The following is a 17,537-nucleotide window of genomic DNA, read 5'->3' as shown; positions in this document are numbered from 1 at the left end:
CTCTAGTCATGGCGTTAAGGTCCCATAGGTAAAATTCTTGAGTCAGGAAGCTGAAGGCTCCATAGCTGAAATGCGTCAGCATATAGCCTGTACCTGTGTACCCATGTACAGGCTATACAGCTGTACACTCAATACTTTACATTGTAGCAAAGTGTCATTTCTTCAGTGTTGTCACATGAAAAGATATAATAAAATATTTACAAAAATGTGAGGGGTGTAGTCACTTTTGTGAGATACTGTATATACAAAACTGACCGACCATAACCAACTGTTACATTATGAAAATTTCCACCCCCTTGAGTATTTCAATCCATCCCAAAAACCCAAATTACAAGGGTTTATAGAATTGTTGATAACCATGGAGATAGAGAAAAACATTTAAATGAAATGGAAAATAAGTTAATCCAGAGAGGATATGCTGTACAGATTGTAAAAGAGGAAAGGAGAAATGTGGCTAATAAGAAGAAAAGGAATAGAATGGATAAAAGGTTATCGTTTGTATCACAAACTCATCTACACTCGATTCGAATACATAATATTATTAAGAAACACTGACACATATTAAGGGAAAACTTTCCCCAAAGTTACAAATTTAATAGTCCCCATTTTCCCTCGTATCGTAAAGGCAGAACCATACATAGTAAACTTATTAGATTTGATCAATTTCAACAGAAAACACCCGATTTAACCTTTTTGGGACCATGCAATCATGGATCATATCCATGTCTAAACTGCATTCAATGTAGCTCTGTGATAAAAGGTAAACACTTTACACATCCACATTGAGGAAATAATATAGAGAGGGATACTACACATGCCAAACATCATATGTGATATGCATCATTAAATGTCTATGTGGCCTCTTATATGTGGGTGAAACAACACAGAAAGTAAAAGATAGAATTACTTGACACAAATATTCAATAAGGGATAAACTTACAAAATGTTGTGCAAATGGGACATACAGCGTCATAGGTTAGATATATGGTAATTGATTCAATTCCCCAAAATAGAAGAGATGGAAACTCAGAATTAAATTTACAAAAACTGGAGGTCAGTGGATAAATTGTCTGCATACATTACAACCTAGGGGCCTGAACTCTGATTTTATTTTACACTTATTTTTATAAATTTTTGTAGCGTTGGTTAAAAAATATTGGGAGGATCTGTTTTTAGAATGAATTACTTTGTAAATAATATATAGGGTTTATTTATGTATGTACACTGGTGTCTTTTAACATCCGTTGGCATATACCTTGCTTAGAAATTTATATATTTTGAATTTTAAATAGGTAACATCTTTTTGTTATTGTTGATTAATTGTATATATGTCTATTTTTGGTAATAGGTCACCAAAACACTATCTGTGGGATATTGGAGGGTGATTGCACCTCGCTTAGCTGTTTAGCTGTTCCTCTAGGATTTAGCTTAATTTGTACCTAACTGATTCCTGGGGTGAAATGTATTAAAAGTATATATCTATCTATATATATATATGTATATATATATATATATATATATATATATATATATATATATATATATATATATATATATATATATATATATATATATATATATATATATATATATATATATATATATATATATATATATATATATATATATATATATATATATATATATATATATATATATATATATATATATATATATATATATATATATATATAGAGATATATATAGAGATATAGATATATATATAGATATATAGATATATACTGTATAGGTATAGATATATATAGATATAGGTATAGATATAGATATAGATGGATATATCTATATATATATATATAGATATATCTATCTATATATATCTATATCTATATCTATATATATATATATATATATATATATATATATATATATATATATAGCTATATAGATAGATAGATAGATAGATCTATATCTATCTATCTATCTATCTATCTATCTATCTATATATATATATATATATATATATATATATATATATATATATATATACACAAATCCTTATATATTGCATCTGACTTTCAGACAAACTCTTATTCTGTGCCATTGCTTGGTCAATTCCCTATATATAAAAAAAATGTTTTTATTAAAAATCAGAGGAGTCGTATGAGCAATCTAGCATGTTACACACACAAATGCTTTGTGTTTTTTATCTGTATCCTCTAAAATATATTATGTATTGATCACATGTTATGGAGTTTAGTCCATGTACAATTAGAAAAAAGCTTGTATTATTATTATTATTATTATTATTATTATTATTATTATTATTGCCTCTCCAATCCTATGGAATGCCCTACCCCAATCTGTCCGCTTATCTCCTACTTTATTAGCTTTCAGATGATCCCTGAAAACCCTTCTCTTCAGAGAAGCCTATCCTACCCACACCTAACAACTGTATTTTCATTTTTTCCATCAGCTCATCCCCCACAGTTATTACCTTTTGTTTCCACTTGACCCTCCCTTCTAGATTGTAAGCTCTTACGAGCAGGGCCCTCTGATCCTTCCTGTATTGATTTGTATTGTTAGTGTACTGTCTGCCCCCATGTTGTAAAGCGCTGCGCAAACTGTTGGCGCTATATAAATCCTGTATAATAATAATAATAATAATAATTATTATTATTATTAGTGGTACTACACAAAACACAGAAATATTATTTTGCTTTTTCTAGCTAAAGAAAAAATGAGTTTGATTTGTAAGAATGTTTTAGCAGCACACAAAATTTCTGTAAAACATAATTAGCATGAATTGTGGAACTATTTAAATTCATGGCATTGATACAAAATATTAGAAGCTGATCCAACCAATATCTGTAGGGAGAGCAAAAGTGATGATCAGCTATAAGTTTTGCTAATGCATTTGGCTGAACTAACAAACCTGAATCTGAATGTGAATGAAGGCTATCTTAAAGAAGCCATCTGTTCTGGCTCTATATAATTAATTACACTTGTTGTTTTACAGTTTTCCTAATTTCGTTCAGTAATCCAATTTATGCACATGTTTCTGTGGGCTTTATGTATGAAATAAAAGCCACAACTGGGAAAGTAAATGTAGAAAAAATATACTACCAGTTTTCTGTTTACTATCTATCTATTTATCTGTCTATCCAAATATCTGTCTATCCGAATAGTTATCTATCTATCTATCTATTAAAAAATAACAATATAGCTAAAAAAATACATGGCTGTATAATTAAATCCAGAATGTATAATTATTGGCACACATGTGCATTTTTGAATGCAGTCGTGTCTTATTTACCAATGTAGCACTATGCAAATGTGTTCAAACGATTTAGTTTCATGTTTGAAATGTGTTATTTTCTGTGAGGAATTTGCATTATGGTGACCGTTAAATGTTTGAACATAGTTTATATAGAATGGGTAACAGTAAGAGCTATTAACCTGCTTCATATTATTTTTTTTCATATAGTGTACTTAGAAGTAATGGTGGGCGAATATGCTTGGTTTTGATCCATAGCCGGATCCCTGAACTGATTGTAAAATTCACAAACTCCAAACTTTAATGAAATCAATGGAAGGTGAATGTTGAAAATCAAATCTGCACATTTTCAAGGCTAATAGGCAAGGGATTGTCAATCAAAAGGCATAGTGAGCTGGTGACTACTAGACTATATATATAATAATGCAAAAATACAATTTAAAAAATAAAAAAATGCTTAAGGTAGTTGTTTTAACAAATATAGAAATCACAATTCCTGCAAATAATATGATGCTTGGGGGATACCTTAAACCTGCTGTAAGGTTGTGTACCTGTAGGATGTAATAAAGCAAAAGTCCCAAAACAAGAAAGTGCCCTCAGATATGCTAGCCTCCTCTTTGAACAGCAGCAACCCACAACCATCTGATGACTCTATACTCTATACAGTGGAAAAGTTAATTTCCCCTTTTATTGTTAGTAAAGTTTGCAAAATGATTGACTACTTACACCCTGGCAAGTCCTACCTGGTAGCCAGATATTGGTGTGCTCCTTGTAGGGCGCTTTGGTGAAGATCATAAAACTCCAGGTAGCCATATTGCAATGTATTCTCAGAAAATTACATCAGCTGCATATTGAAAAGGAAAGCTTGGGGTTCCTATAATGTTATGCTCAGGTTGGCTTTAAGCGTTTTGGGAACGCTGTGGAAAAGTGTACACGCCCATTGGAAGCTTGGTGCTCGTGGGAATAAAGGTGATCGATCAGTGTGCTTGTCACTCCCGCCCCCCCCAGGTGGACGAGTTGGTAGAAGCCAAGCTGGAGACGCACACTGTATGAGCTGTATCCGGACATCATCCATCCACAGTCCCTGCAGAGGGGAAAGTCTGCCTGCGTGTGAGACCTCGCCAGAGAGGAGGTCCATCATTGAGGGTAAGGGTCCACCTTTTAATACTGTAGGACTATATGAGAGCTCTTATCCTCATTTCCCTCCCTCTCCATATATATGTGCAGTGTCTGACTGGTCGGAAGGTGGATGCTTCCTCCTGCTTCTGTGAAGTAACTGTTTATGTATGGGACTCGCTCTCCTACTGTTCATCATAAGAACTTTCGCTCCTTGGAGTATTTCATTTAAGGACTGTTCCTTATCCATTTGGGTTGTGAAAACTTTTCTTGAAATGTTATGACATTTTTTAAGCATATTTTTTTCACAGCTTTTTACCATTTATTAATTATCAATATTTTTTTGATGCACATTTCTGATTTGATTTTCTTACAGGGATTTAGATTATATATTTTTTACACAGATTATGTTCATTATGAGCGCACGTTTGTTTTCTCTTTTATTTTTATTGTACACAGGTATTGGTGTTTTATTCGTGCAGCTTTAAGTGTTTATATTATTTTTCAGCGCGTTTTTTTTCTTTTATTTATGCTTGTTGATTCCACTAGACAGAGAAACTTTAAGTGCATTCTACCGCTTTGAGGTTCACTCAGTTGTTGCACCTTACTCCATTAGGGTGTCCAATATTCTCATATACACATGCACAATTTTATACATCACCTTGCACTCCAAAATGTCCAAAGCAACACTAAAACATTTACTACCACTAAATGTCTTTGCATCCAACCATATCTCACTAGCTCCTTATATACAGTATCATCCAATCTTTCCACCACAGTTGTTCAGAACTCACTATAACTTGTACAAATGTTGCATTTAGATTGCTCCGATGTTTATTTATAACGTATGCAATCTTATCCTACCACTTCTCCTTTTACAGAGCAAAAGGCTGAATGAATAATGTACTCCAGGGGAATCTTTCTATTCCTTGCTGTGTCCTGGGGCACCTGACTGGCCAAGCGCCTTCTGGGTTTCCTCCCTGTGCTCTCTGAGAGCTCTCCTCTTCACAGCTGCCTGCAGTTCCCTGTTCACAGCACAATTTACTTGTAACAGGGTAATCTCCAGAGTTCCCCTGCACCCATAGGAAAGAAAGAAAGAAGCACCCTGCTTCTTGTGCATTATGTTAACCACTTATGGACCGCCCGCCACAGTTTTACATCGGCTGTTTGAAGGAGGATATCGTTGTTATGGCAGCAGCTAGCTGTCATAACTCCGGTATCCTCTTCTTCAGTGGGCAGTCCGCTACAAGATAAAAGTGGTCTCTGTGGCGGATTTGCTGCAAGATAATTTTTGTCGGTGGTGGGAGCCATCAGCAGCGGCAGAGGCGATTGCGTCTTGTCTCCTGCTTGGTATGGAGATGAGTGAGGGGAAGATGGCCCCCACCCGTCTTCATTCAATTGCTGGGCAGAAGCAACATCAAAACGTCACTTCAGCCCACAGCTCTTAAAGGGCCATTTTCTTTAAATTATTTTTTTGAATGACTTTTTTTTAATTACATTTTAGTGTAAATATGAGATCTGAGGTCTTTTTGACCCTAGATCTCATATTTAAGAGGTCCTGTCATGCTTTTTTCTATTACAAGGGATGTTTACATTCCTTGTAATAGGAATAAAAGTGCCATTTTTTGGAAAAAAACAGTGTAACAATAAAAAATAAAAGGTAAAATAAATAAGAAAAATAATGTAACCGCTCCCTGTCCCGACGAGCTCGCGTGCAGAAGTGAACGCACACGTGAGAGCAATAATTCTAGCCCTAGACCTCCTCTGTATCTCAAAACATGCAACCTGTAGAATTTTTTAAACGTCGCCTATGGAGATTTTTAAGGGTAAAAGTTTGTCGCAATTTTGAAGCGTGACATGTTGGGTATCAATTTACTCAGCGTAACATTATCTTTCTCAATATAAAAAAAATTGGGCTAACTTTACTGTTGTCTTATTTTTTAATTAAAAAAGTGTATTTTTCTTTTAAAAAAGTGCGCTTCTAAGACCGCTGCGCAAATACGGTGTGACAGAAAGTATTGCAATGACCGCTATTTTATTCTCTAGAGTGTTAGAAAAAAATGTATAATGTTTGGGGGTTCTAAGTAATTTTCTACCAAAAAAATGTTTTTAACTTGTAAACAGGGATGAGCCGAACACCCCCCTGTTCCGTTCGCACCAGAACATGCGAACAGGCAAAAAATTTGTTAGAACACGCGAACACCGTTAAAGTCTATGGGACACGAACATGAATAATCAAAAGTGCTAATTTTAAAGGCTTATATGCAAGTTATTGTCATAAAAAGTGTTTGGGGACCTGGGTCCTGCCCCAGGGGACATGGATCAATGCAAAAAAAAGTTTTAAAAACGGACGTTTTTTCGGGAGCAGTGATTTTAATAATGCTTAAAGTGAAACAATAAAAGTGTAATATCCCTTTAAATTTTGTACCTGTGGGGTGTCTATAGTATTCCTGTAAAGGGGCGCATGTTTTCCCGTGTTTAGAACAGTCTGACAGCAAAATGACATTTCAAAGGAAAAAAAGTCATTTAAAACTACTTGCGGGTATTAATGCATTGCCGGTCCGACAATACACATAGAAGTTCATTGATAAAAATGGCATGGGAATTCCCCACAGGGGAACCCCGAACCAAAATTTAAAAAAAAAATGACGTAGGGGGTCCCCCTAAATTCCATACCAGGCCCTTCAGGTATGGTATGGATATTAAGGGGAACCCCGGCCAAAATAAAAAAAAAAATTACGTGGGGGTCCCCCTAAATTCCATACCAGGCCCTTATCAGAGCACGCAACCTGGCAGGCCGCAGGAAAAGAGGGGGGGACAAGAGTGCGGCCCCCCCCCTCCTGAACCGTACCAGGCCACATGCCCTCAACATTGGGAGGGTGCTTTGGGGTAGCCCCCCAAAACACCTTGTCCCCATGTTGATGAGGACAAGGGCCTCATCCCCACAACCCTGGCCGGTGGTTGTGGGGGTCTGCGGGCGGGGGGCTTATCGGAATCTGGAAGCCCCCTTTTACAAGGGGACCCCCAGATCCCGCCCCCCCCTGTGTGAAATGGTAAGGGGGTACATAAGTACCCCTACCATTTCACTAAAAAACTGTCAAAAATGTTAAAAATGACAAGAGACAGTTTTTGACAATTCCTTTATTTAAATACTTCTTTCTTCTATCTTCCTTCATCTTCTGGTTCTTCTGGCTCTTCTGGTTCTTCCTCCGGCGTTCTCATCCAGCATCTCCTCCGCGGCGTCTTCTATCTTCTTCTCCTCGGGCCGCTCCGCACCCATGGCATGGGGGGGAGGCTCCCGCTCTTCTCTTCTTCTCTTCTTCTTTTCTTCTCTTCTTCATTTTCTTCTCCGGGCCGCTCCTCACACATGCTAGCATGGAGGGAGGCTCCCGCTGTGTGACGGCGCTCCTTGTCTGACAGTTCTTAAATAACGGGGGGCGGGGCCACCCGATGACCCCGCCCCCCTCTGACGCACGGTGACTTGACGGGACTTCCCTGTGACATCACGGGGAATGCCACAGGGAAGTCCCGTCATGTCCCGTGCGTCAGAGGGGGGCGGGGTCACCGGGTGGCCCCGCCCCCGTTATTTAAGAACTGTCAGATGAGGAGCGCCGTCACACAGCGGGAGCCTCCCTCCATGCCAGCATGGATGCAGAGCGGCCCGGAGAAGAAAATGAAGAAGAGAAGAAGAGAAGAAGAGAAGAAGATGAAGAAGAAGAGAAGAGCGGGAGCCTCCCCCCATGCCATGGGTGCGGAGCGGCCCGAGGAGAAGAAAATAGAAGACGCCGCGGAGGAGATGCTGGACGAGAACGCCGGAGGAAGAACCAGAAGAACCAGAAGAACCAGAAGAAGAAGAAGAAGATTAAGGAAGATAGAAGAAAGAAGAAGCATTTAAATAAAGGAATTGTCAAAAACCGTCTCTTGTCATTTTTAACATTTTTGACAGTTTTTTAGTGAAATGGTAGGGGTAAGTACCCCCTTACCATTTCACACAGGGGGGGGGGCCGGGATCTGGGGGTCCCCTTGTTAAAGGGGGCTTCCAGATTCCGATAAGCCCCCCGCCCGCAGACCCCCACAACCACCGGCCAGGGTTGTGCGGATGAGGCCCTTGTCCTCATCAACATGGGGACAAGGTGTTTTGGGGGGCTACCCCAAAGCACCCTCCCAATGTTGAGGGCATGTGGCCTGGTACGGTTCAGGAGGGGGGGGCCGCACTCTCGTCCCCCCCTCTTTTCCTGCGGCCTGCCAGGTTGCGTGCTCGGATAAGGGTCTGGTATGGATTTTTGGGGGTACCCCACGCCGTTTTTTTTTTTTTTTTGGCGCGGGGTTCCCCTTAAAATCCATACCAGACCTGAAGGGCCTGGTATGGAATTTAGGGGGACTCCCACGTCATTTTTTTTTTAAATTTTGGTTCGGGGTTCCCCTTTGGGGAATTCCCATGCCGTTTTTATCAATGAACTTCTATGTGTATTGTCGGCAATGCAATAGCCGCGGGTAGTTTTAAATGAGTTTTTTCCTTCAAAATGTCATTTTGCTGTCAGACTGTTCTAAACACGGGAAACATGCGCCCCTTTACAGGCATACTATAGACACCCCCCAGGTACGAAATTTAAAGGGATATTACACTTTTATTGTTTGACTTTAAGCATTATTAAAATCACTGCTCCTGAAAAAACGTCCGTTTTTAAAACTTTTTTTTGCATTGATCCATGTCCCCTGGGGCAGGACCCAGGTCCCCAAACACTTTTTATGACAATAACTTGCATATTAGCCTATAAAATTAGCACTTTTGATTATTCATGTTCGTGTCCCATAGACTTTAACGATGTTCGCGTGTTCGAACAAACTTTTTTCCTGTTCGAATGTTCTGGTGCGAACCGAACAGGGGGGTGTTCGGCTCATCCCTAACTGCCATGCTCCAGATTCACCATTCTCCCAAGGCTGCTGGCCACCCTGGGAAGAATCAACTCATTTGGGCCATTTCCCAACAATTCTGGTGGCCTATTCTACGTGCTGATATAACTGCCTTCATAGATGCCTGTTCCGTATGTGCTCAGAGTAAGAATCCACAACACCTTCCAGTGGGCCTCCTACAACCCATACCCAATGGAGAGAGGCCCTGGACCCACCTGTCTATGGATTTCATTGTGGAGTTACCCAAATCCCAGGGCAACACAGTTATCCTTATGGTGGTTGACTGGTTCTCAAAGATGTGTCATTGTATTCCACTTAAGAAGTTGCCCACTTCTAAGCAACTGTCTTCCATTTTTGTTTGGGAGATCTTTCACTTACATGGGCTACCCAAGGTGATTGTCTTGGACAGGAGTAATCAGTTTGTGTCCCGGTTCTGGTGAGCCTTTTGTGCACGGTTGGGAATTTAGCTTGCTTTCTCCTCTGCGTATCAGAACGAGCCAATCAGTCCTTGGAGCAATCCCTACATTTCTATATTTCTGACCATCATAACAACTGGTCAGACGTCTTACCATGGGCAGAGTTTGCTCACAACAGTGCCTTGAATTCTGCTTCCCGATTGTCCTCATTTATGGCGAATTATGGTTTCCAACCTTCCATGTTGCCTGACTCGTTTGTTCTGCAGAGTATTCCTGCGTTAGAGGAGCATCTCTGTGGTCTTCGTTACACTTGGGTACAAGTCCAGGAGGCTTTGCGTCATGCTAATGATAGGTACAGATTACATGCTAAGCCCAGACGCCTGCCTGCTCCTTCCTACCAGGTTGGGGACAGGGTCTGGCTATCATCTCGAAACCTCCGACTTCGTGTTCCCTCACTGAAGTTCGCACCTTGGTTTATTGGGCCTTTCCGTATTCTTCGCAGGATTAACCCAGTGGCTTATGCATTAGACCTTCCTTCTAATATGTGAATTTTGAATGTATTTCATGTCTCCTTATTAAAACCTTTTGTCTGAAACTGCTTTACCACCTCGGTGCCACATCCTCACCCTGTACAGGTTAAGAACCATGAGGAGTATGAAGTACAGTCCATTGTTGACTACCATAGGTTCCGTGAGCGCCTACAGTACCTGGTGCATTGGAAAGGGTACGGTCCGGAGGAACGCTCTTGGGTCTCATCCTCAGGTGTACATACACCTATCCTCCTCTGTGATTTCCATAGGCATTTTCCCCTTAAGCCTGGTGGTCCTCTGAGGGGGAGGGGTCATTAAGGAGGGGGTACTGTCAGGGCTGGGCTCAGCCCTTCCTTCTCTGAGCTGGCCGCTCAGCTGTCGGCTAATTGCCAGCTCCCATCTCTCTCCACAGTTACTCAGTTTTTGATGATATCCTGCTCGTCAGTCCAGCCTACTTAAGCCATCCAGTCCAGAGGAGCTCTGCCTTTGCCTTGATCAACATCACAGTGACATTCCTGTTTAAAGACTTGCTTTGCTAACATCCCTTCTGGCTCCAGATCCTGCTTGCTGTTTCTCTACATTGATCCCTGACTTCTAGCTTGGCTGACTATCCATTCCAGTTACTGGACTTTGGCTATGTTTTGACTATGTTCTTTTTACTTTTATTATTAAACAACGATTCAACTGTACTTCTGTCTCTGTCTGATTTTATGGTTTCTGATACTGCCTCCTCCCAGCCATGTACTACTTCCAAGGGTTCTTGGGACTCCAAACCATCTCTTAAAGTTTGACGTACATCTTCCTCTGCTTCAATGCCTCCAAAACTGCCAGAATCCTCCTCCCTCTGCTCCTGTGTGTTCTGTGGTGATGCAAGAATAATGTTTCTGCATAAAGGGGGTCTTGAGAGAACTGAAGTCCTCCGTCCTCTGTCCATAATGCCATGCAGAGTATGCTCCAGCAGGAACACAACAGGGATTGTGTCTCTGATGCATGCATTGTCACGGCTCACCATTCTTGTCGCCTCCTCAATTGGTGACAGTACAGTGCCTGCATCCTTTATCAGCAGCCATTGGCATGGGGAAAAGAAGCTGAGCCGCCCTGAGCCTGTCATTGTGCCATTCTCATTGTTTACGGGCAGGTGGAATTCCCACTGAACTTCAGCCAACCAAACACTGGCTGTGTTTGATTGTCTGAAATGGCTACAGACTCTTCTGACCTGCTTTAGAAGATCTTGCAACCCTAGGTACCTGTTTAAGAAATTCTGCACCACCAAATTGAGGACATGTGCCAAGCATGGTACATGTGTCAACTTTCCTAATCAAAGGGTGGACAGGAGGTTAGTACCATTCCTGGCTCTAGGTGACATGGCAAGAACCACCTCTGGGCCTGCCCCTGCAGAGCTGAAAAAATCTCTGCTTTGGTGTGGGTCCTGTGCCCCAGACAGACCAGCTGAATCACTGCATGGCTTCTTTTTGCCTGACTCATTGAATAGCCCCTTGAATGCTTAGGGGGTACTGGTGGTTTATAGGAAAATTCAGCAGAGGAGGGCATGAAGGAGGAAGAGGGGGTGGAGCTGACAAATCTTGAATCACCACCAGCTGTATGGAGACATGGTGGCAAAACAAGTTCCAGCACTTAGCCCTGTCCTGCATTCTTTCTAGTTGCAAGCAGTGTTACCCAGTGTGCTGTGAACAAAATATAGCATGCCTGACCATGCTTGTTGGACCACGTGTCAGCAGAAATGTGGACCTTGCTGCTGACTGCCTTGCCCAATGATGCCACAACATTGCCTTCCACATGATGCTACAAAGCTGGAATGGCCTTACATGCAAAGAAATAGTGGATAGGAACCTGCCATTGGCTTATAGCACATTCTGCAAATACACAGAAGGGATTAGAATCCACCGGATGGAAAGGCAGGAGTTGAAAAGCCAGCATTTTTCACAAGCTGGAATTTAGACGCTGGGCATGTGAATGGCAGGGACTGTATATATTTTTTTCATTGCAGCAGCTGGGGCAGAGACATTTGCCTGCTATACTCTACAGCTGGTGGTGTGTTGCTGGTAGACATGCTGCAAGGACCTGTGACACCCTTTTCTATACCATCATCCCCGTCAGTGGAGGCTGCTGAGAGTTCATGAGATATAAGATGGGTAAATCTGAAAGGTGAAGAGTGAGGAGGGGCAGAATTGTGTCCCTTGTGTGTGACTTTCAGGTGCTCTTGCCAAGGGGCTGAGTGGTGGGAGGTTAAATGCCTTGTCAAGCATGTGGTACCCAAATGGCTGGTGCTTTTGCCACGCTTGATCTGTTTGAGGCAAAGTTTGAAAATTGCAACCTTGCGATCTGCTGCACATGTGCAAAGAAAGGGCCAGACAGCTGAACTGTGGTAAGTGGGCCACGGGAAGCAGCTCAACAATCTGTTGGAATAGGGTGGCTGCTCTCTACTCTTCTATGATGGCTGCCTCTGGAGGACATTGGGCCTCGTTGGGGTTGTGCCTCACCCTCACTTTCCCCCTCTGCTCTATCAGTCACCCAAGTCACGTCAGTGACCTCATCATCATCCCCTTCATCCCCATTATCACTAGAGCAAACTTGGCAATACAGAGTGGCTGGGGGAACATGACTGCCAATTTCTTGTTTATCATTGTTCTCCCCTCTCTGTAGGCTAATGTTCCTACCATCCTCAACCTCAGAGTCAGAACCAGCATCTGAATCAAATAATGCCTGTGCATCGTCAAGGAGCAAGTGGCTGATGCTGTGTTCAAATAACTCAGCTGACTCCTCCATGCATGCATAGTTGCTAACATTGTAAAAAAAATTATAGGTACACTTTTTTGTTTTATGTTTTTTTTCCCTTTTTTTTTCCACTTCAGCAAAAATTTTTCTGAGAGACGTTGTATCAACTTTGAATATCAAAATTTGTCCCCTCTCATTTTTCACATCATTGTGGCTTATTTCCGTCTTATCTTTAATAATTTTCCAATCATATATCTTTATTTATAAAAATAAAAAGACAAAAAACTCCAAAATATGTGACTACCACTATACCTTTATTCCTTCTTAGTCCCTCTATAGGTTATCCCCCCCCCCCCTCTTTTATGTCTGGTTTACTCCTTCTTATATTCCATATCATTCTAGCTCTGTACCTGTTACTTCCTTCATCCTGTCTAAATATGTATCCGAGGTTTTATGTATTTTCCATCCCTCCCAGAGACTATTGCGCTTATTATCTTCTCTTTCTCTTCTTCTCAGCAGATCCATTTTACAATAATAGTCTATTTTCTCTAATATCTGGTTTTCCACTTTTTAGCCAATATCTTGGGATCAGACCCTTAGCGGCGTTCAGAAGACTCGGAACCATTGATCTTATATATTGCTTCCTTGATTTTTTTATAGTCATGGAACAGGCAGGTCCATATATTTTGTTCTATTCTTTTACCAGTTATTTCCCCTATGTTTTTTAGTAATTCGTGCCAGTAGTCCACTATTATTGAGCATTCCCACCATAGATGTGTCATCGTTGCTTTTTGACCACATTTTCTCCAACACAGAGGTGTTTTTTCTTGCTAGTATCTGTGGGTTCTTACTGGTGTCAAATACCATCTTGCTACCAATTTGTAATTTATTTCAATGGTCTTCATATCCCAGGCACTGTTTTATCCCATTTCTATCATTTTCTCCACTTTCTGATCTTCAAATTTTAAATTCATTTCTCTCTCCCATTGTTTTATGTACTCAGGTCTTTCTTGTCCATCCAGATCACCTAATATTCCATATATTCTTGATATTCCATCTTCAATGGTGTTTTATTGAAACAGAGCTTTTCCAATGGATTTAATTTCTCTTCTTCTCTAAGTGGATGTGGTATTGTGTTTACTAAGTGTCTTAATTGGCAATAATTCCATTTGCTCATCTTCCAACCGTTGATTTCTTCTAGTTCCAATCGTGTTTTGATCCTGCCATTTATAGTAATATCTTTCAATTGTGGATTTCTTATTCCTCGACCTGCAAATATTTCCTTCCCAGGGGTAAAGAAATTCGTTCCTGTGAGTGCTAATAATGGTGAATTGTGTCTCCATTCATTCTTCAAGTGTACTTTATCCCAAATTTTGAAAACATTTTTAGTTATTTTGTGAGTTTCCGTGTCCATTAATCTAAACTTTCGTGGTATCCATATGTTTTTGTGCAGTGTGGTTTTACTTATTGTATTTTACATTTCTACCCACTTTTTTTCACTATTTTTGTTTGTCCACTCAAACATAAGTGTCAGAATAATTGATTTGTAGTACCTGCTTATGTCTGGGGTAGCTAATCCTCCGTGCTCCCTTTTCGTTGTGATCTGTGTGTATTTAATTCTTGTTTTTTTGTTGAACCAGATATATATTAACAATATTGTTTTGATTGTTTTGAAAAAACTCTGTGGGATCATTACTGGCAACATCTGGATTTTGTAAATTATTTTTGGAAGGACCATCATTTTAAACATATTTACTCTTCCAATCCATGAAAGTGGTTGTGTACTTAATTTTTTTATTTCTTCTTTAACCTCATTAATCAATGGGATATAATTTGCCTGATAGATTTTTTCAACCCTTGGGGTTAATTTGATTCCAAGATTTTTTAGTTCTTTTACCCAGGTAAATGGAAATTCTTTTTGTAGGGACTGGACTTCTTTTTTCCCCAATCCTATATTTAATATCTCTGTTTTTATTGGGTTTATTTTGAAGTTTGACAGTTCTCCATATTCTTTTATTTCTTTCAATATGTTTGGCAGTGTCACTCTTGGGTTGGTTACATACATCAGGATGTCATCCGCATATGCCGCGATCTTATGTTCTTTTTCTCCAATTCTCACCCCTCTCACATCTTGGTTGTTACGGAGTGTTGCTAATAGTGGTTCCAGTGCCAATACATATAGTAGTGGAGAAAGCGGACAGCCTTGCCTTGTTCCATTCTGCATCTCGATCAAAGGAGAGAGTCTACCATTCACCTTTACCATTGCTGTCAGGCCGTTATATAAATTTGTTACCCACTTCATCATTTTTGTCCCTAGTCCCAGATGGCGCAACGTATCCATCATGAATCCCCAGTCTACCCTGTCAAATGCTTTTTCTGCATCTAATGACAGAAATAGAGCTGGGGACTCATTTTGCCCTCTCTTGTGTAACATCAGTATTGTTACATCAGTAACTGTTGTCCCTTCCTTCTCTCCCCGGAACAAATCCAGTCTGATCAGGGTTAATCCAGAATGGGATTAATTTTTTTTTATTCTGGTGGCTAGGATTTTTGCGTACAATTTTGTGTCCACATTCAGCAGGGCGATAGTTCTGTAGCTTGAGCAGTTAGTTCTATCCTTCCCTTCCTTGGGCAATATTGTAATATGGGCTAATAGCGATTCTCTTCTTATTCCTTCTTCTTCTTCGCCTATATTGTTCAGATATTCTTGTAACTTAGGGATCAATTGTTCTTGGAATTTTTTTTTTATAATACTTGACCGTGAACCCGTCTGGTCCTTGGCTTTTTCCTGCGGGAGTTTCCTTTAGTGCCAGTTTTATCTCTTCTTGCGTTATTTCTTTTTCCAGCTCTTTTAAAGGCTCGAGTTTTGTTTTTGGTAGATTTGCTTTTTTTAAGTATTCTTGTATCTTCTTTTTTCTTATGTCTTCCTCTAACTGTGTTTCCTGTCTTTTAATCGCATATAACGAGCTGAAATATTTTTGGAATGCTAGTGCAATATCTGTTGTCTTGTTTACTACTTCTCCTTTCTGGTTTTTGATCTTCTCGATTGAAGTTTAGAGGTTTCTTTTTTTTTTACCATGTTTGCGAGATATTTTCCTGGTTTGTTGTCCCATTTAAATTTCTCTTGTAAAACTCTGTTATATTCCCTCCTTTCTTCTTGTTCCATCCATTCCTTTAACTGTTCTCTTTTTTGAATTACTAGCTGGTATATTTCGTTGTCTGATTGCTTTTTATGTTTTTGCTCTAGTTCATATATTTCTTTTATAGTTTGCTGCATGTTTTTCCTTCTTTCCTGCTTTTTTCCCGCCCCAATTGCTATTAATTTGCCCCTAATGACGGCTTTATTCGCTTCCCAGATCATTGCTTTTGATACCTCTGGGGTGTCATTTTCCTTAAAATATCTTTTAATCTCTTCTGTTATAATTTTTTCCATCTCGTTGTCTTCAATTACGTCTTCGTTGATTCTCTATGGTCCTTTCTCTGGAGCTTCTCCTTGCATTTAAATTTTCATCATTACTGGGCTGTGGTTTGAGGCGGTTATTATTCCTATTTTCGTTTCTACTATTTCTTCCAAGTTTCTATGTTCAACCATGATGTAATCCAACCTGGAATAAATTCCATGTACAGTTGAGTAAAAAGTGTAATCTTTTATGCTTGGATGTTGAATTCGCCAAGGATCTATTAATTGATATTCATATAATTTTCTCTTTAGTTTCTTTAGTTTTTTTTTTTCTTTCTTTTTTTTTTTTTTTTTATCCACTTCAGCGAAAGTTTTCCGAGAGACATTATTTCAACTTTATGTGTCAAACTTTATCTCTTCTCCTTTTTCACATCATTGTGGATTGTTTCCGTCACATCTTTATTATTTTTCCCTTCTAGGATATTCTTAAATAATTTTAACAACCGACGACAAAACGCCTTCTATAATTATAAACCCTATTATTATCTTAATCTCTCTCAGTCCCTCTTATTTCCCCCTGCCCCCCCTCCCCCTCGCCCCCCCCCTCCCCTGTGTCTGGTCCGTTCCTTTATGTTGTTTATTTATCCACTTGGCTCTACACCTATTCTTTCTTTTATCCTATCTAAATAAATATCCGAGACTTTGTAGTTTTTCCAACTTTCCCATCTACTATTATCCCCTTTCTCTCCTCCTTCCATTTTGTAGTGATAATCTATTTCCTTTAGCCAGTTTCTAATGTCTGGTTTTCCACTTTTTAGCCAATTCTTGGGAATTAAGGCCTTGGCCGCATTCAGGAGGTTAGGTATTATTGATTTTCTATATTGTTTCTTAGGTTTATTGTAGATATGGAAGAGGCAAGTCCAAATATTTTGTTCTATTTCTTCTCCAGTTATTTCTTTTATGTTATTTAACACTTCCTTCCAGTACTCCATTATTATTGGGCATTCCCACCATATGTGTGTGATCGTTGCTATTTGGCCACATTTTCTCCAACACAAGGAGGTTCTATCTTGATGGAATCTGTGTATTCTTACTGGGGTCATATACCATCTTGATACTAGTTTATAATTCATTTCTATGGTCTTCATGTCCCAAGCCTTATTATATTCCATTTCTATCATTTTTTCCAC

The sequence above is a fragment of the Aquarana catesbeiana genome, linkage group LG02 (genome assembly GCF_042186555.1).
Source record: "Aquarana catesbeiana isolate 2022-GZ linkage group LG02, ASM4218655v1, whole genome shotgun sequence".
Taxonomy (NCBI): domain Eukaryota; kingdom Metazoa; phylum Chordata; class Amphibia; order Anura; family Ranidae; genus Aquarana; species Aquarana catesbeiana.
This window is presented reverse-complemented; position numbering follows the sequence as displayed.